Here is a 20,120-nt window from a genome sequence, read left to right as displayed (position 1 = left end):
GGCAAAGCCCATCTCTCAACAGCCTCATGCCTAAACAATTCGTTCGGGCACTTGGCACATTATATTGTTGACACTGTGTTGGGCCCAACATTGGCAGGATGCAGAGAGCTGCAAATTTCTGTGCTGTGTGCACTTCGGGATCTACTCATAGCCATCGGGTCTGCAGCCCAGTACCATCCCCCTCTGTAAGCCCGTGTGTCACAGCCAGTGACAGCCAGTGAAGAGTGACAATTTTTTTTTATTGAAGTAGAATTGATTGACAATGTTGTATTACTTTCTGGTGTGCAGCATAGTGATTCAGTTATACATGTATATTCTTTTTCATATTACTCTTCATTATAGGTGATTATGAGATAGCGAATATAGTTCCCTGTCCTATACAGTAAGACCTTGTGGTTTATCTATTTTCTGCATAGTAGCTTGTATCTGCTAATTTCAAACTCCTCATTTACCCCTCCCCACCCCCTTTCCCCTTTGGTAACCACAAGTTTGTTTTCTATGTCTGTGAGTCTGGTTCTGTTTTGTAAATATGTTCATCTGTATCATATTTTTAGATTCCACATATAAGTGAGATCATATATTTGTCTTTGTCTGACTTACTTCACTTAGTATGATCATCTCTAGGTCCACCCATGTTGCTGCAAATGGTATTATTTCATTCTTTTTTATGGCTGAGTAGTATTCCAGTGTGTGTGTGTGTGTGTGTGTGTGTGTGTGTGTGTGTGTGTGTGTGTGTGTACATCTTTTTATCCAATCATCCAAAGAGATAATTATTCACATTTTGAGAAGAGTTTTACAGGGATATTAGCCAGGCATAAAATATAATTCAAAGGGGGGAAAAAGGGGCTTCTTACAGCCCATGTGGGTTCCAAAGTAATAGCAGGAAGAAGAAAGGATACTGAAATGTTAAAAATGTCTCATATTTGTGTTACTTGGGTTAAAGCTCTTTTCCTTATTTCCTTTTATCCCATCTAAAGAGAAGAAATTCAGCCTCACAAATCAAAACAATGACCACCATTTGCATTTTTCTTTTTAAAAATATTACAACTCAATCACTCAGAGTCCAACAAAATACGTATTTTTTTTTAATTTTACAAGTATTGATCCTGCGTGGGAATGCAGGGGTGTCGATTACAACATTATTGCCCAGGCAACAAATTAGGAAATGAAATAACCAGACAGAATTACGGGTTTCTTTTTGAAGGTAATTTTCACATCATGGGAAGGAATCTTCTTCCATGGTTAAAACGAGGTGCATGAAAGCAAGGTCCCCTCTTGCTGGAAGAGTTGTATGTATTTGTGATGTCTGGATGCTCTGCAGCCATCCTGAGATCATGAGGCAGTCAGCCTACTGATGTGGCTGAATGGAAAGACAGAGAAAGCCTCTGGGAGGCATTATTTTGCTGCAGAATTAGCCAACCATGAAACTACCTACATCTGGACTTCTTATTATAAGAGATAACAGTCCCCTACTGTTTCAGCCACTGTGAAGCAGGAGTTCTGTCTCACGCAGTTGAAAGCCAGCTGCGAAGTAAGGGCTCTTTTCCAAGTATTTTTCACTTGGATTTTGAAACTGTTCAGCACCTGCGACTTCCAGAAGCACCACAGTTTAAATGAGGGGCAGACTTCCCGTCTCTTTCAACAGCTGTAATGGGCACCGACATGGATACAGATCTTGAAACAGGAGGCATCAGATTGCCTGGCCACTTTTTTCCCTTTGAAATCAAACTTGAAAAGGAGGCAGAAGACAGCTTTGCATGACGTTTGCTACCGCCTTCCGAGACTGCAGCATCCCCGTTCAACCACCGGAGAAAGCAAACTCGAGCCCTCATGCAATTTCCCATTCATTCACTGATCCCTTCACTCATTTACACAAAATCGTTTATTAAACATCACTTTGTTTCCAACACTGGGAATTTAGAAGTGTTTTATCAGAGACAGACTCACAGACATAGAAAACAAACTTACGGTTACCCGTGGGGAAGGGGTGGGGAGGGAGGGGTAAAGTCGGAGGTCAGGATTAGCAGATACAAACTACTGCATATAACATAAACAACAAGGCCATACTGTAGAGCACAGGGGACTATATTCAGTATCTTGTAATAACCTATAATGAAGAAAAATATGGAAAAGAATATATAGGTATCAATGACTCACTATGCTGTACACCAGAAACTAACACAACATTGTAAACCTACTATACATCAATAAAAAACAACAAAATAAAATAAAATAACATAAAGTGTTTATGGTCTAGAGAAGAAGATAACAGACCATAACAAAACACATGGCAACAGGCACCAAACCCCACGCTGAACGCCCCGTGTGTTGACGGTGACTGCGGAGCGGGGGAGGGCGTTGTCCAGGGTGGCACGCTGGCCTGCCCCCTTGAGCAGCGCCTACAGGATGTGCACTCAGGGAACGGGGAAGACAGTGGAGACAAGAGGATTCAGTAAATGGCCTGGGCCATAACTTGTTTGCCTGTTGGATACTTTGATGTGAAGCTACCGTCAGTGACCTTTTTTTCTACTTCCAGGTGAGCACCATCAACTCCAAGAACCACCTTCAAAACTGAGAAAAAAGGACGCCAGCCAGAAACACAAAGCTCACCTGGGTTACTGTTCCGAAGTCGTGAGATGTTTTCAGTCTTAGTAACGAGCCAGGACGTTCCCAGGCGTTCCACCTGCAGGAAGGCGAGTGTTAGGCACAAAGGGCCAGTGACTCCAGATGGAGCCACCCCAGCTTTGCACTTTGCCAGACGTGTACGTCTGGCTCTCACCTCTCTAACCACGTCTCATTTCTCCATTTCTGTGCTCAGCTCTGTACTGCAAAATATAGTTATAATAACAATAATAATTCACTTAAAAAATACGTTCTCAAAATCTTCTCTGTGACAAATGTGAACTCAAGTGACTTTTGCCACCTTAAATCTAATTCAGTCATCTGGGAATAAAAGGTATATCCATCTGGGTATAAAATTCTTATTTATTTATTTATTTATTTATTTATTTATTTAATTTATTGAAGTCTGGTCAGTTTACGATTTTGTGTCAATATCCGGTGGACAGCATCCTGTTTCATTCCTGCATGTATGTATGTATTTTCCTTTTCATATTCTTTTTCATTACAGGTTACTACAAGATATTGAATGTAGTTCCCGGTGCTATACAGTAAAAATTACCTAATTCTATATACAGCACTTGGTATCTGAAAATCTCGAACTCCCCATTTATCCCTTCCATTTGCAGCAACACTGATGGACCTGGAGATTGTCGTACTAAGGGAAGTCAGCCAGAAAGAGAAAGAAAAATTTCATATGATATTACTTATTTGTGGAATCTAAAAAAAAAAAAAAAAAGACACAAATGAACTTATTTCCAAAACAGAAACAGACCTACAGACATAGAAAATAAAATTATGGTAACCAGGGGAGAAAGCGGGTGGAAAGAAACCTAATAAATTCTTCATCCTTGTGAGCTGGTTTCAGGAAAAAGTGGCTAAGGCTTGGTGGAATTTTTAGCATTCACAACAAAAAATAAAATTTCTACAGCTATATAAAGAGTGTCAGTGACTTCACGACTTTCAGATACATGTATTACAAATCTTACATCCTATTTATATTTCTGCCACATATTCATTATCCACATGTCTGTTGTTTGAGCCCCTCAAGGTACGAGATTGCTCAACGATGGAAGAGTTGTCAGAGTGAGAAGCCATCCATGGCTGCGCTGACCTCCAGCAAATTCCTCCTGCAGACAGGAGCAGCTTCCCCCTCCCCCAGTCACGCCCGCACCTTCGATGTCTTCACTGGTCAGACTCTAGACAACTGTCAGACATAAACAGGAGAATGGACAGCAACGTGACACTCCGTCCAAGTGACACTGAAGGACTCCTGGGATCCAAGCAAAGCTACAGCCAATGAAGATCCCGCAGAATTCAATCTTTTACACAAACGTCGGCTGTCATCAACCGAGGAAGAGAGCAGTCAACAAGGGTGGTCAGTGTGGCCAAAAACGACCATCTCTTTATCAGTGTACAGTGACCCTTCCCTACGCCCCTCATAACTTTGGATGGCGCCCGACAGCAGACGCGCTGGGTGTTTCCGAATTGATGCGGACACTCCGCCCTCCCTGTGCTCTGCCCTCATCACTCGTTGGCCACCTGGTTCTTTCTGTCCACGCTGTCCTTTGTCTGAAAATGGTCATTTCGTTCTCCTCACTCAGTTTCCTTTTGTTCACCCTCTGACAATCAATTCAAGTGTTTCTCCCTCAGAAAGGCCTTCTACTATGTTTCCATATAGTTCTGGTCTACCTCTCTCATGTCACTGTGCAATGAGTAACAAACTGTAACTAAACACTTAATCATTTTTGACTCGGTCATTTAATATTGGCTTCCCTCAAAAATCTCTAATTTCTGGAGCATCAAGGACCGCGTTTGTCTCGATCATCTCTGTATCTCCAGCCCTGAGCCCTGGCGTACACTCGGGTACGTCAGGTGGGCTACTCCCAGTCAGTGTTTGCTTAATTGTCCAGACAGTGAGCCCCGGGGCAGCTGGAAAGTAAATGCTCATTTTTACAGGTCCAAGTGTGAAACAGCTCTGACAAGTGAGACAGAACCAGGCGGCTACTGGGGGCTCTATCACTGATAAATGGGACAAACAGCAGGGGTCGGCTCCTTCCACACTCCTTCCTGCCCTGAATGTGGCTGTGATGCTCGGAACTACAGCAGTCATCCTGTAACCATGAAGGGAAGTCAGAACCAATCATGTAGACTGTAGGGCTAATAAGTTTTTGAAAAACTACACTGACACCAGCTGCTGAGACCCAGACACTTTGCTAAGTAAGCCAAATAAAGCACTATCTCAAGTGAGTCAGGCTACCTGAGTTTTCTGTTTCTTGCAATGAAAGCACTTGGAGATTTCACCATCTGGAATTAAAAAGAAGATCAGGTATCTCTTATGTCCAGAGGCACTAAAACTGATTCTAGGGCAATTCACAATCTGGTAACTTGAAGGAGGAGGAGGAAGAAGAGAGTGAAAATCACTGTCACATAGGAGGTGCTTTAATTCTTGTGCTGATCTCACTAAAAGTGAGCCCAGCCCATTCTCCTCCCGCACACCCATTACTATGACCAGTTCAGCCACGGCAGGGAAAACCTATCAGTGACGTGCTGGGAGTGCAATCGGTACTTCTTAAAAAGATGAGGCAGCCACTAGCTGCTCCCTCTTCTCCTGACATTAATCATGTAACTAATTTTGTGACTAATTAATTATATAACTAACTGACAGCCACATACTTGGATCCTGATCTTTTGATTTCCTCATGTCAGTCCCTTTTCTTTAGAACAGAAAGAGCAAAGAACAATGTTTCTCTATTCTATGACTAGCTATAATTAACTCCAAAAATATCCGTCCTTCAGCCACATACGGTACTTCTTACAGTCACCGGAGGCGTCACGGATGAAGTACACATGGGCACTGAATTCTAACAGCTATTAATAAGGCAAGGCTGAGATGTTTCCTGCCCACTGAAGGTTCATTCCCCACCTCCTGGCCTGTGAGTGACTGCTGTCTCTTTCGAGATCTGAGACTGAGTTCCTTACAGAAACCAAGAATGAGCTGGATTTTTCATACACACACACACACACACAGGCTGTCTCTTTTTGGATCTGAGCTCAAATGTTACAGCGCATTGTGTTCACATTGCAATGAAATTTCTGAGCGAGATCCATTAGCTGTGAAATCTACATACAAATGGCATACAATTGCTGCCAGGCCTGTGGCTCTTCTGGTCAGCAAGTCCCGTTAGGGGCTTTATGAACGTCCTCAGGGATGGAAATGCTGTATCTGATCCTACGGATTTCAGCTGTGCAACCCAGCCCTGCTGCAAAACAGAATCTAGCTCCTCGTGGCTTTTTTCCTTTTTTCCAACAGTAAGAAACCACCAAAATTACATTACTGAATGTGTGCTGTAAGAAGCCATGGAAATATCCAGCCAGTATCAAGCCAGGGGTGTTCTCCCGTTTTGTCCTTTCATCCCAGAACATAAACATCACTGGCCAGGAGCACTGAAGAGTACAAGCTGACCAGTTAAAAGTTCAAAATACTGGCCAGCAGCAGTAAGTCCAGGGCAGAAAAAAAAAAGGTGGGGGTGGGGCGTGGAATCTGCAGTAGAAGCTGTAATAATAGGAACTGGATGAACAGCCCTGAAAACTTCCTTCCTGGGATAATCTTCGTAAGACCTCTCTCCCAGTTTCAGGATGAACCCGGCAACCCAGACTAGGACTCTCAGAACTGACAAAGTCCAGGGACTGCCAAGCTCACCGTCACCTGTAAGACAAGCTGCTTTCCGGTCCCCGACAGGGGAAGCATCCCCCTTGACGATGCTGAACTGAGGTGCGCACCATGCAAACCCCAAAGGGAATACAAATCCTGAGGATTTTCCCTGTGCCTCAGTGGAATGCAAGTTTAAAAAGTTGTTTCAGATTTTTCTTTTGAGAAATTACAAACATCTGTATTAATTCAATTTTAAAAAATTAACAAGAAACACTTAACGAACATTTTCATTAAAAAGGACTACTTTTCAAAACAAAAAGAATATGAGACAAGGACTACAGTTTTGCCTTTTTGCAAATCTCTCACGCCTGGCTTAACAGAAAGACAGCTGGACTCCTCTGTCGGTTTCTGCATTCAACCTGCTGCAATATCACACACCATGCAGGTCTGGAAGATTCCACTATGCACACATGCAAGAACAAAACTGAAAACTTGCTGCTGGTGATGATGATGATGAAAGAATCTTAGGGATTCCAGGGGTCCCAGGAGCCCACATTTAGAAGCACTGTTTTATTTGTCTATTTTTATGGAAGTACAGTTGGGTCTCTTTGGGAAGGAAAAGGAAGACTCTAGAAAGCTGTGATGTGTGAGGTTAGAACTCACTAATGAGAAACCAGCCATGCAAAGATGCAAGAAAAGAATATTCTAGACAAAGAGAAGAGCAACATAAGGTATCAAGATGGGAACCAGGTTGGTAAATCACGGGAATCCACAGAAGGTCCATGTGGCTGGAACGCAGGAGCCGGGGGGCGGGGTGTTATGAGAGGAGGTGAGAAAAGTTAATGATGCTTTGGAGAAGCATTTGAGTTTGTGGGCACTGGGTTTGAATTTCCCCCATATTCTGCCACGATTCTTCGAGGCACCATCAAATCTTTTCCCACGTTTGCAGAGAAAAAAACTGGCCTCTCAATTTTACACCCGAGCATTTCAAATATTCAGAATTTCCAACAGATAAAAAATTAAGTCAGAACTCAAGCAGTTCAAAATGGTCACTTTGCTGGCTCAGTAAAATGTCTTTCTTCCAGAGAAATGGTCCTAACGTGGATTTTGACATCCCAACCCCCAGGAAAGAGATTTTATCCAAACCAAAGGGCATACAAGTATGGTAGAAAAGTTTTGATTTCCTTTTAGAGGGGATGTTCCAATATATTTATTAAGTCTGAAGTGCAAGAGGATTGCTACGGTGAGAACAAGATCGCCACAAAGGACCCTGGAGGTTCAGGCAAGATTTTTAACACAGTGTTTCAAATTTAATTCAGTTCAGCAAATATTTAATGAGCTCTAACAAGGTGCCAGTCCTGTACTGGGGATGCAGAAGGAACCAGTCAGCAACTGTCTGCAAGAAGCTCATAATCAAACAATGGCACAAATTTAGATAATAATTTCTAGTGTTTTGAATAAAACATAAAGGGAACCAAGAGAGTGTGAATAATTATCTGCAAAGAGCTTTGTGGATTTAGACTATGTGGCTCAAAACCCTTGCAAATTTGCATAATTAAAATATCTAATTTCATAATGATGGATTATAAATTATAACAGTATGTAATACGTTAGCTTCTTCTTTTCACTCATTAAATGGTTTGTAAAGTCATCTGTCTAAATGACAGGGAACAACAGTCAACCTAAAACACAACAGAAGTGGAGGGTTTTTTAATACAGGTAAATTCCACTCATAGAAGAAATCCAATTGCCACCAAACAATGCCCCTCTAATTAGGATTTTTAAAAAATCACAAAATGCCTTGTATGCCTGCTTAGCGCTGTCACTTTGAATTTTTCTGGATTGTCTCCTGCATGAATCACTGTTAAGCAACTCTAAAACTGTAAAAAGTGGAAGGACCAGCTACCTATAAATGAGCTAAATGCAAAAATGTGACTGATCTACTAAGCAGATAACTGGCTTTTGTTGTGTGTTGTTTTTAAAGTAAAAAAACTCTCAAGTGAGCAAAAAAGGGTTTCCCAGAAACCCACATGGAAAACTTGAGAAATCCTTTTAAGGTCTTCAGGAAATGGGCCTGTCTTTACCTCCAGGACTCTGGAATTCAGAGCCTCACCCTGCCTTTACAGAGGCAGGCTTCTTACAGCAACTGTGAAACAGGAAACAAAATCCATGGCAGACACTTGGTCTCCCTCTGGTTCTTCTCTCGGGCAGGGGGCATCCGCCCCCTTTTCAGTGCCCTGAGGCTCTCTCCTACTCCTCCTCACCCAGATCTCTCGAGAAATGCTCCTGCCTCAGGGCCTTTACCCTTCAGGGCTTCTTCTGCAATCCTCTGTCTGGAACCCTCTGTGGCTGGCTCCTTCCCACTATTCAGATCTCTCCTTCACCTCTTAATGAGGCTTTCCTTCCTAGATTATGGGGCCTAGATTGTACGGTTTTCCTTCCTAGATTACGTTTTCTGACAAGCTCTCCTCCCATGAAGCCCCACTGAGAATGCTATCACTTAATATTGGGGTGATATTGGGGTGATTCTTGAAACTATCTCCTACCATTTGAAATTAACCTGTGAGTTTCTGTACAAACTGTGTTTCTCTGTGCTGACTTTCCCACGAGAGTGCAAACACCTTGCGAGGAGGACGTGGTCAGACTTGGTTACCGCTCTATCCACAGGGTCCAGAGCTGAGCCTTAAACAGAGAAAGCGGTCGAGCCTCCCCACACTGCAGAAGAAGAACCCAAGGCTGAGGAGCCAGGGGACTGGTTTGGAAGTTGCAGAGCCAGAGTGTTGCGCTGGGACTCCAGCCCAGGTGGTCCTAACTGTCAAGATGCACTGCCCCTCATCCACACCCAGGTGGGAGGAACTCACAGAGGAGCTGGGTTGCCACCTCCCTGGGGCCAGGCTGGGCTCTTTCTAACACCTATGGGAGAGGGCAGATAAATAGACCTGCCTCGTTAGCAGCAGACTCCCAGTGTGTATTGGGGATCGGGAGGTCAGAAGCCCACATCAGAGGGTGGACTCCATGACCTCAAATTTCTACCCCAACCCTGGCCATCTGTACTTCAGTGTTTTGATTAGCATTTGTGGTAGGCAATGTCCCCCCCAAAATGCCCATGAGGTAATCCCTGAAACTGAGTATGTTACATCCTGTGGCAAAAGGACCCTTGTAGACGGAATTAAGGTTAGGTACCTTAAAATAGCGAGATTTTCTGGGGTATCCCCATGGCCCCAATAAAATTACATGAACCATTAAAACTGGAAGATGGAGAAAAACTCAATAACAAAAAAAACAGACAACCCAATCAAAACATGGGCAGAAGACCTAAACAGACATCTCTCCAGTGAAGACATCCAGATGGCCACTAGGACATGAAAAGATGCTCAATATCACTAAGTATCAGGAAATGTAAATTAGAATTACATTGAGTCACACCAGTTGGAATGGCCATCATTAAAAAGTCCACACACACACAAAAAAAGTCCACAAACAATTAATGCTGGAGAGGGTGTGGAGAAAAGGGAACCCTCCTACACTGTTGGTGGGAATGTAGTTTGGGACAGCTGTTACGAAAAACAGTATGGAGAATCCTCAAAAAACTAAAAACAGATTTACCATATGATCCAGCAATCCCACTCCTGGGCATATATCTGGCAGAAACTCTATTTTGAAAAGATACCTGCATCCCAATATTCATAGCAGCACTATTTACAGTAGTCAACACATGGAAGCAACCTAAATGTCCATCCACAGATGAACAGATAAAGAAGTTGTGGTATATTTATACTGTGGAATACTACTCAGCCATAAAAAAGCATAAAATAATGCCATTTGCAGCAGTATGGATGGGCCTGAAGATCATCACACTGAATGAAGTAAGAAAGAGAATGAAAAATATCATTGTGGAATCTAAAAAAATGACACAAGTGAACTTATTTACAAAAGAGAGACAGATGCACAGACATAGAAAACAAACTTATGGTTGGGGGGGAAGGGAAGGTGGAGGGATAAATTAGGAGTTCAGGATTCACAGATACTAACTACTGTATATAAAATAGACCAACAGCAGGGTCCTACTATATAGCACAGGTAATTATATTCAATATCTTGTAATAGCCTATGAAAAACAATATGAAACGGAATAGATATATTATATATACATGTATATGTACCACTGTATATGTATATATGTATAATAACACAGTATCATAAACCAACTATACTTCAATTAAAACAAACAAAAAACCAACAAAAAAGGTATCTAATAATGTTGTAGAAATGTGTTCTGTAATTTGCCAGGCAGTGACTCCCATGGTGCATGAGGGATGTAGTCACATCCGTACAGAGAGCCTGCATGCTACACAGGAGTGTGGGTGATGCTTGCACAAGCGATAATTTGTGCATGTTTAAAAGGTACTCGAACGGCCTTTAACACCCCCCTCTCCCGCTCAGGGCTCGCCTTCTGCAGTCAAGCGGGACCCCAGCCCAACATTACTTCTCTGACTCGCACGCCCCCGGCTCCGCCCTTGGGGAAAGCGGCCGCGGAGGCCAGGTCTCTGCCCACCTGGACGCTCAGCCCCGGGGACCTCGGAGCCGGGAGCCGTTAGAGTCCGAGCAGCACCGGGTTTGGGCGAAGTCGGCCCGACTCCATCACAGACACTAGGGCAGGACCCCGGGCCTCCCGTGGGAGACCGGAAGGGAAACTCGCTCTGAGGAGGGACCGTGATGCCAAGGCAACATGCTGAGCGCCCAAGACCCAGGAGCCGCTGCTGTGCACACAGGTCCGCGCCAGAAGCCCGGGAAACCCACCTGCGACGTGCAGCCTGCGCACGAGCCCAGAGGCTGAGCCGCGGCCTTGCCCGGGACAGCGCGTCTTCTTCGCACGCCGCTTACATCCGGGACCTTGCGCATCCTCAGAAGCCCCGCCCTACAACCACCGCCTGCTTCTCATTGGGCAGAGCCATGTCACGTGACCACCCCTAGCTGCAAGGGTCTCTGGGAAATGAAGTAGTTTATTCCAAGCTGGGAGTACCCAGCTGCAGACCCAGTCTGGATTCTGCAAGTGAAGAAGAGAGGAGGATGGTTACACATACGTAGAGTGACTGTTAGAGTTGGCTGCGTTAATAAACAGTCCGACAAGGAGGGAATCGCCCTAGGAAACAAAAACCAAAAACCAAAGAAAAGTTTAAAATGCCTCCCTCACCCCCCGCCTTAGGAGCAGGGCTAAAAAGAGGGAGAAATTAAAGAGGACAATTATGCTTTTCCTTATATGCCTCCCTGGATGATTGATGTTGGATTCCAAATAAATCCATGTGGTCCCATGGGCTGAGAGGACTTAGCCATACTTCCATTCGTGGTTGCTCACCCCTGCTCCCGTGTGATCATTGCGCTTGGCATTTACTTCAGCTATCCAGCTATTTCCTCTGATCTGGACTGGCTGACATAAAATAGGCTCTCTCAAAGTGTTCCTTTTTTTCTATACACTCTCCTTGAACAAGAATATCTATCTGCACTGAAAGTGCCGGGGGTGGGGAGACGTTAGAATAGTAATGAAGAAGTATTTTCCCAAACAAAAATGGTTTTACACAAACAAAGTATAAATACAAAACAGAAACAGACTCATAGACATAGAATACAAACTTGTGGTTGCCAAGGGGGCGGAGGGTGGGAAGGCATAGACGGGATTTCAAAATTGTAGAATAGAGAAACAAGATTATACTGTACAGCACAGTGAAATATACACAAGATCTTACGGTAGCTCACAGAGAAAAAATGTGACAATGAATATATATATATGTTCATGTATAACTGAAAAATTGTGCTCTACACTGGAATTTGACACATTATAAAATGATTATAAATCAATAAAAAAATTTAAAAAAAAGAATGGTTTTACACACTGAGTGTTGACCCCGTTGTAGAGAGACTTTTTCAAAAAACAGATCTTAGAAGATTTGTTTCACCAGAGATTGGCAACTTTTTTTTTAATAGAAGGGCCTGCTTAATTGGGGATACATTACAGCGACACTGCATACTCCAGTTTGTTTAAACAGCTTGTTAAAAATCCACTCGCCTCATATGATGTGGAGCTCAGTTTCTAAAGTCTTCAAGTATGGAGTCAAAAATTATTCCTGAAAAGTACCTTAAATTGCCCATAAAGAACAGAACAATCCCACCTTCCAATAAATCCAGCAAAGCCAGCTTTTTCTCTGACATTGTGTCAGACTCTTGTTTCTCTGGCCCATCTTTAGATGAACTTGAGTTTGGCATCCTAAAAAAAAAAAAAAGAAAAGAAAAAGATCTACATATACAGGCACACAAAGCATGCATACACACAGAGAGACTGAAACCTGTCTCAAGACTAGACTGGTAAAAAGAGAATTTCAAATTTGAAGGAGGGTGGATTTCTCTGGAATTCCAGATTGTGTATAATGACTTCTGAAAAGCAAATGCAACTTTTTAACATCAGTTGGCAGTGTATGTCTGTGTTGCTATGAAAGTTCTTCAAGCTCAGCTTAAAGAGTCTCAGGAAGGAGGATGGAAGGAGAGAAAAAAATGACTCCCATTGAGGTGGATTTGGCTTTTGACCATCAGCCTGTTCAGAGGCTGGGGTGGAACCTGGGCCCAGAAACAAGGAGATGCCCTGCACACCGCTGACTTAACCCATGCAGCCCTGCAGACCCTTCATGCCGGAGCAGGCGGCGAGAAAACCTTTTCGCTTTTTCTCCTGCATCCAGGCCCTGGCAGAAGCTGCGTGAGCTGCCACTGTCCCTGCGGAGCTGAGGCCCGGCGCCTCGCCTCTCCCCAGGGCCACCCGAGCTTGTGCTGGGCAAGAAGGGGCGCTGGATGCTAGCTGCTCCCGAGGCTTGGAGACCACTCTCCCAGCCCCACTCGCCGACTCTGCGCGGGGACCCCGGCCCCAAGCGTGTAGAGTGAGAATAACAATAGTCGCAATACCAGTCGGCGTAATAAACGCTCCAGTCGCTGTGCTGTGTCTAACGTGCCCATTAAAATCCCTTCACTCCAAGAGGCCCTGCATGCCGCTTGTGGAGAGGGGTCTGGAGTGAACGGCTTCAGGCAGGGACTCCCGGGAAGCCCAGTTCCCACTCGCTCTAGACACCAGCATCTCTGGGCCCGACAACCCCCAAATAACATGGGACTGATCCTGGGGTGTCAGGGAAGTCCTAGGTTTCTGCCAAGCTGGGCATTGCTGTAGCTGCGCTGTGAGCGCGCCTTCCTCGGTGACCTAAGATCAGCTCTAGGACCGGGGGTTGGGGGGAAGGGGTGCAAAAAGCCAGGCTCTCCGCCCGGGATCCCCAGTCCCAGTTAGACAAGCTGAGGGTACAGATAGGGCGCAGGATGCGATCCCATTGTTTGCAGAAAGGGGGCTCACATAAGCGGACCCCACTTCTTGAACCCTAAGTACCACAATGCGTTCAGTGTGGGACGAGCTTGAACCCCATGGAAACCAGAGTCGGGCACAGTCAGTGCGCTCCCTCAGCCATGCCCTCTCCTCACTTCTGGGGCGAGAATGTGGTCTACTTCCAGGTGCTTCAGATGGCTTCAGGTAGGGCTTCTGAAGATCCTCGAAGAGACAAGCTTGCCCCAGTCCCCCACAGGGCTGCCCCAGGTCTGCCCATCCAGGGAAGGGGGAGGCCCGCAGAGGCGCTGTCAGGGGCATCAGCGCCCTCACCAGATTTCCCCAACAGACCCTAAGTTCCAGCTACCCCTGCCCAAGAGCCAGGACGACAGACACCCGCTCCTGCCTTACCTCTGCCCGGCAGTGCTTTGCGCACAATCCCGGGGCCGTTGTGTTTGGAGCGCATCCTGCAGCCTCCGGCTTCGCGCCGCCGGCCCACGGCCCCCGCGGCTGCCCCCGACCCTGGGACGACCTCGGGTGGTACAGCTGCGTCTCCGAAAGTGGCGCCTGGCTCCCAAAGGGTGGTCCTCGCCCCGGCGTCTCGGCTTTGCTGGCTGCGGGCTCTCGGATGCCCACAACTTTTCTCCAGTCTCCGCGGCCGCCCTGCCTCCCGGCCCCGCCCAACTTCCCACCCCGGCCCCGCCCCTTAGCGGCCACCCCCCCCCCTCCCCCCGCCCCCGCCCAAGTCCACCTGTGCCCCGGCCCGCCCCGGCCCGGCCACACCCCTTCCCTGGCCCCGCCCAAGTCCCCCTTGCCCCGCCCCGCCCCACCCCACCCCCCCGCCCGCCCCGCCCACCTACGCCCCGCCTCTGGCCCTGCTTGACCTGAAATGCAGATGGAGAAAGCGAGCCGACGCGGAGGAGCATCCTTCTGGGCCGATGGAGGCCGCTCGCCGCTCGAGAGAAAAGGGAAGGGGGCCTGAGCATCTGCCTCAAGGCCCCCAGAAATCCGCTGCTCGGCCGCTCAACTCGCTGCATCTTGCCTCAGCTCTCTGCGGTGTAGCCCCGCAGAGTTCTGACCCGTTCACTGCGTCGCTTCGGGGAGGGTGGTAGATGCTCGCCGAGGTCGTCTGTAGTCTGGAATTAGAGCGGGGCGAAATACTGTGTACATAAGTGTGTGTGTGTGTGTGTGTGTGTGTGTGTGTGTGTGTGTAAAAGCACACAACTCTGTGCGGCCACACCCGCGCTTGGAAATCCTGGTTTCCTCAGGAAGGGGACTGCACATTTGAGATGCAGCAAAAGCATTTCTACTCGCCAGCCTGGAGGAGTATGCAGCTGAGAACACCCTTCCAACCGGAAAGGTTAACTGTTAAATACTGATTCTTAGGGTGCTAGATGGTAGCGGAGAATTATTTCTTAAGCGAATTATGCTAATTCCCCAGTTCTCCACTTTGTGCAACTGCTGCAGACAAGACCCGGGGAGAAGTCTCCGCACGGAGGTGGGCTGCCTGCAGCCTCCCACAGCAACGGGGAGGATTCTTTTTTGCAGTCCAAAGGGCTGGAGAATTATTTTAAATCATACGAAATATTTTAGCCTCTCCAGATCAGTGGGAAATAAAATATACCCCATCGTTCCTGGCTGTGACAGTGGCTGCCTGACCCTCCCTCCTCCTGGCAGAAAATATAATTTTTAAAAAGCCAGAACACACATGCCTTTCCCTCTCACGCCCTGATCTACTTTCTTTTTGCACTCATCATTTCTCTCCTTTACACATATCAGCCTACCAGCTGGAAAACCAGATGCAGATCCTGGATCAAAATGCTGGGAGTATAAGGCAGGCCTAGCCTGTCCAGTGTCACATCAGACACTCCCTCCTGTGTGGATAAAGACTTCCACCCCCCCTCACCTCGCCCCTGTCTATCTGTCCTCATTATGAGCTAGTTTTCCAACTCTTAATCCATTTAATCCTTACAACTGCCCTATGGGATTGCTATTTGTAAGATGCCCATTTAAAGGGAATTTAGATACAGAGAACGTATCCATTTGTCGAATAGACAAATTCACTGTCTAGTATCTTATTTATTTATTTGGCTATTTGCTTTTGTTCTGGCTTCAACTCTTCTCTGCCTTTCCTCCCATGTAAGTTCCACATGGACGGCATCATCTTTGCTCACCCCTGAATTCTCAACAAATGAAACAGTACATACGCTCAAGTACACAACTGCCAAATGAATGAATCTTGTGCGTCTGTGGAGTCCCACGACCCATTTTACCAATGAGGATTTCTAGATTGAGAAATGCCATGTAAACTCGCCTAGTGGTGATCGCATTAACAATATCAGTTACTGAGTTCTTACTTCAAGTAGGACACTATTCTAAAAGTAATACTTGGGTTAAGTCAGTCAGATCTCATAAACACCTGTGTGCACGTGCTTGAAGCACTAATAAAAATGGCCGCACTTAGGCTAACAGATTGCTTATTCTTATGCTTGCCCTTAGAACGGTCAACACACCCGACGGACTGGTTGCTACTCACAGCTCCAGGCTCATTGTTAAAACTAAAGCTGTTGATCTTGCTGTTTCCACTTTATTCCAGTAACCAAAAGCTATAATCATGCTTGGTCTCTGAGCTGATTTCCAGGGAGAAGGTCACAGAACTGCAACCTTACGAAGTACGCTAAGTACAAAGAAGACCACACCTTGGGCACTCACGAGATAAAGAGATTGGAAAAAGTGACAATTTCCGCTTCTACGGAATTGGTCGCCTTGGAGCCATCATGACGCCACTCTAAGTCTTATGATGAGAAAATGATTCTGCTGGTTGTTTATTGTTTGAGCTACGGCTGTATGTATCACCCCACCCCATCCCCAAGGTGGGGTCACAGTTTTGAAGGCTCTAGCCTGCTCTGAGTCCCCTTTGCCCAGCAAAGGAATCAAGCTGCCTCTTTTCTTCTAAGCTCCAAGACCTGGTCTCTGAGTTATCTGGCTTGTCAGGGACAGGGGCAACACGCTCTTATTACACTCATTTGTAGGGAAGGAACTAAGATTTAAGGTGGTTCTGTAAGTTGCCTAAGGTCAGCCTGGGAACTGGGAATCAGACAGAGGTGGTCTGCCTTTAGAGCCCACATCTGTAACCCCTGCCTAGACTGCTGAGTGTCTGAAAATCATACCGGTCCTTTACACCAGGTCCCTTAAAGATCTGTGCCCATTCTCCCTTCCTAGGTCACCCCTTCTGCGTCTGGTCTTGCCAGCTAGATTTTTCTTCCTTGAACAAAAGGAGAAACATAGATTTATCCCTTCTACTCTCAGCGCCAGAGAACACCCCAAAGAAGTTCGTAGGGATTGAAAGCTACCCTGAAGTAAGCTTCTGTGGACATCAGCCAGCTCCCCTGGATTAGATGCCTAAAATGCAGATGCGGGCAGCTTTGCTCTTACGATTGATGCTCCAACACCCATGCTTGGTCCTTGGCCTGTTCCCTCTGGGTCGCTGCTTGAAGCGCAGGTCGTGGCAGACTATTAGCACCCTGGATTGTCTGTCCACAACCTTCCACGCTGGGTTCAGCATCAGGAAGCCACCCACTGAGTGTCAAAATTTGCATAACAGAGCTCAGCTTTGGTTACCAACGGAGTTAATTCATCCCACTGGCAGTCCCTTTATTCAATTTGCCCACATTACCATCATCGCTAACACTCAAATGCTCCTTCTTATGAGCTGGTTTTACAAGTATTAATCCATTTAATCTTCACAACAACCTTATTAGGTTATTATTATTTCTAATCCTTTTTGAAGACACAGAAGAGTTTAGCTTCTAAAAACCAGTAATTAGATGACTTGGAATTCAAACCCAGGAAAATTGTAGAGTCCACATTTCAAACCATATCCCTGGGTTGCCTCTCTACAAAACTTCCTTAAAGATATGGCATCTGAGTTCAGAAAAACTCTTCTGTATTTTCCCCTATTCTCACATTCATTCACTGAATTCTGGTCATCAAATGCGTGGGTTTTCTCCACCAAACAATTCTCCAGTTCTCTGCAGACACCAAGTGGATGTCCTACAGTTCAAATCAACTGGGGGTGGCATCAGGTCCCACGTGGAAAGGACTCAGTCCCACAAGAGTGCCCCCCAACTTCAAGATGTCAATCACCTCTTCCTCCTCCCGCTATTTGACATCTGCCATGAGGCAAACCCAGTTTTGGAGGGTAACAGTGCAACTCCGAGTACCCAGGAGAAAGAGATGCGCAGGGCAGTGTACGTGGGAGGGGACATCCCACCCCATGTTTACCAACCCACACACTCTCTGAACTCCATCTATTAGGGGTTCTTATAGAGACTTCATCACGTAGGCATGATAGATTATTAACTCAATTTCCAGCCCCTCTCTCCTCTCTGGGGATGAAAGTTCCAAGCTTCTCATGGTGGGCTGGTCTTTCTGGTGGCCAAGCCCCATCCAGGAGCCCACCAGGAGTCACCTCGTTAGAACAAAAGATGCTCCTGTCGCCCAGGGAATTCCAGGGGATTGGGGAGCCCTGTGTCAGGAAATGGAGACAAAGGTCAAGATATATATATATTTCATGTTATATCACAATTTCACAGCAGCTAATCCAAATGTATCCCAAAATACTTTCTGTAAATGCATTCTTTCCTCTCACACATCTGCATTTGATGCCTCATGCCGTTCCAGCACAATCAGTGCTTTATGGCCAGCGCCTTAGTTATCTTCCACTGATGATATTTGTTTAGTATGTATCACACCCAGGACCCAAAACTTGGGGAGGAAACACAGAAAGGAGATTCTGTCATGGAGGAAATGATTAACGCCAGGTGTGGCAAGCAGAGTAATGCTCCTTCCCATTAAAGATGCCCACAGTCTAATCCCTGGAGCCAGAGAATAGGTTCCTCTCATGGGGGAAAAAAAAGCAAAACAGAACAAAACTCTGCACAGAGAACTAGGATCAGGTCCTTGACGTACGGAGATTATCCCGGGGAGTCCAGAGGAATCACATGAGCTCTTACAAGTGGAAGGGGAAGTCAGAAGAGTGAGGGAGGGTGATGCTGTGACAAAAGAAGAGTCAGGAAGAGTCTAAGGCTGATGACTTGACCCCCAATTACTGTCTTTGACGATAGAAGGAGGGCGGCTTTCTTCCCCAAGTCAAGGAAGGTGGAACCTGGAGGGGCTGGGAACCGCCTCCTGTTACCTGAAAACTGGGTTTGCCTCTTGGTGGATGTCGGGCCAAAAGACACAACCAAGCCGAAGATCGGGAGAAGGAAGGGTTTATTATTACTTGCAGCAAATAAGGAGAACACTGGGATCTTTCTCGAGACAGTAAAATCGGGGACACGTGCATAATCATGAAGGGGCTTGGGCGTAAGCAGAGTCCAAGCTTTCGGTGACTGAAGTCATGAGGGGCTTTTTTGACTTAAGAGAAGCCATTTGTTTGGTCCCAATTGTCATGGCCCTATCTGTGCTGCTGGTTTGGTGGAAATAACAGGCACTCTCTCACAGATAGTGTTTATAGAGCTGAGTGTTTAAGTTAAGCGGCAGTCAGCATCCTGAAGCCCCAGAGAGTCGAAATCCTGCAGCCAAATACACACCATTTAGGACTCTCGTGTCTTCTTGCAAAATTAACCACTTTACCCTCATGTTCCTTCTTATCCCAATTACTTAGCCTGAAATTAATATATATATATATATTTTTTTCCTTTTGTTTAATGGAGACCTGATATATCATTTATGTTTTTAAATTGTAGCCAAAATATGGCTTTATAGATTAAGTGGGCTGGAAGCAGACATAACCAATACCTTTTTCACTGTAGAATATTGAATGGATCACAGAGAGGGAGTGGGTCTGATGGCACTGTTGATATATAGGATGGGACAACCCAAAGATGGGGGAAAACCTGGGTTTTGATGGCATCACTGAGCTATGTAATTAATCAACCTAAGAGCTGCCTGCCTTGTTCCTTGAGAGTGTAAGTATTAGATGTCATATAAGCCATGTCCGTGAGTGCTCTGTGATTGAGCAGATACGCGGGCACAGGACTGTTTAGACCTGTGCCCTCAGCCATGCTCTGCTGCTAACTGGCCACGTGACTTGGATCAGGACACTTGTCCTCTCTGGCTCTCTTTTTCTTGTATCTGGAAACTAAGCGTCTAGCCCCGGACAGCCTCTAATCACCTGTGAGTTCTAACACTTGACTGTAATTCGTCTGATCTTCAAGGATTAAAGCGCTGCGTTTCCCTAGCAGCAGACGTAATTTGGTGACTTTCACTTGGAGGGAGCCGCTGGTCCGCCCTGCTCCCTGTAAACAAAACCTCTCACTGAATCCAGCACAGGAAGCCCACCAGATGCTAGTCCTGGTCCCATTTTACAGATAACACAGCCAAAACCCGAGGATGTTTAGTCATTTGCCCAAAGGCACACAGCTGGCCATTGACAGAGCAGGATGTGGAACCCAGCTCAGTCTGAATTCCGACACCAGTCATGCTTCTACT

At 46.0% G+C, this 20,120-nt stretch overlaps 1 long non-coding RNA gene across 2 annotated transcripts; it reads right to left on the bottom strand.

Annotated features, from left to right (window-relative positions):
- Positions 1–1,062: 1,062 nt before the first annotated feature.
- Positions 1,063–12,506, bottom strand: LOC140690900 (uncharacterized). Of its 2 annotated transcripts, none has more exons than XR_012066248.1 (4): positions 12,442–12,506; positions 11,075–11,321; positions 2,611–2,825; positions 1,063–2,107 (listed from the first exon to the last, which is right to left on the bottom strand). It is a non-coding gene; the product is annotated as an uncharacterized lncRNA (long non-coding RNA). The 2 variants fall into 2 exon arrangements; XR_012066247.1 differs by having other exon boundaries at positions 2,611–2,683.
- Positions 12,507–20,120: the final 7,614 nt, after the last annotated feature.

This window comes from Vicugna pacos, chromosome 32, assembly GCF_048564905.1.
Source record: "Vicugna pacos chromosome 32, VicPac4, whole genome shotgun sequence".
NCBI classification, from domain to species: domain Eukaryota; kingdom Metazoa; phylum Chordata; class Mammalia; order Artiodactyla; family Camelidae; genus Vicugna; species Vicugna pacos.
The sequence above is the reverse complement of the archived record's forward strand: the minus strand, read 5'-3'. Positions and strand labels throughout refer to the sequence as shown.